This window comes from Haliotis asinina, chromosome 9 (genome assembly GCF_037392515.1).
Source record: "Haliotis asinina isolate JCU_RB_2024 chromosome 9, JCU_Hal_asi_v2, whole genome shotgun sequence".
Lineage (NCBI taxonomy): Eukaryota > Metazoa > Mollusca > Gastropoda > Lepetellida > Haliotidae > Haliotis > Haliotis asinina.
Window position 1 is genome coordinate 41,232,281 of NC_090288.1, and position 820 is coordinate 41,233,100.

The window sequence follows — 820 nt, forward strand, 5'->3', positions numbered from 1 at the left end:
TGCTGTAACCGGTGTTAGTGCAAATTGCTCCCTCTAACATTATACCAGCTAGCGGGTGCTCTTTTATTGCGTCACATTCTAATTAGATGCAATTGCGCAGATAGATTTAAGCGGCATGCATTACCAAGCCAGTTATTCACTGTGACATAATTCATGCATAACAATGAATACTAAGAACGTATTAAAGTTCAGTTGCTGATAATGTTAATATACCTTCGGGACTGTATATTTTCCTTTGGATATTTTATGAAGTTGGCAATCTCAGTGAGCGACCACATATTGCATGTGCTCTCCAGCGCCACAAAGACATAGCGTGATATTGAACGTTTTAATATTGATGGATTATATACCTTTCGAGGTATTTTTGTGTGCTTTGCCTCTAAAGTATGACCTCTCCAAGACGATACTGCCAGTCATTGTCCCCATCCCAACTAAACTTAGTCTCAGTTTTGTTCGTTACCTCCTCTGCCGAGTCTCACTGTAGGAGTGTAGCGACTAACACTGAGACTAAATTTACTAAGGCTGTCATTTGGCAAACGTTTGGCAGTGATCATGCTGATGTCGAATAATCATACTCCATTGGACCATCCATATGTTTTGTGTGGTCTCGTCAGCTTCAGATAGGCTAAACATGTCAGTATTCTATTTCGTGGAAACATATGCTATGAATCCATATTTGTAATTAAGTGGTGACGCATAGTATGTTATGTTTGGTATTACATTTTGTCAGTTAATACAATTTTACTTTGGGGGCTCGAAGTGCTTCTGATAGTAGTAGTAGTAGTAGTAGTAGTAGTAGTAGTAGTAGTAGTAGTAGTAG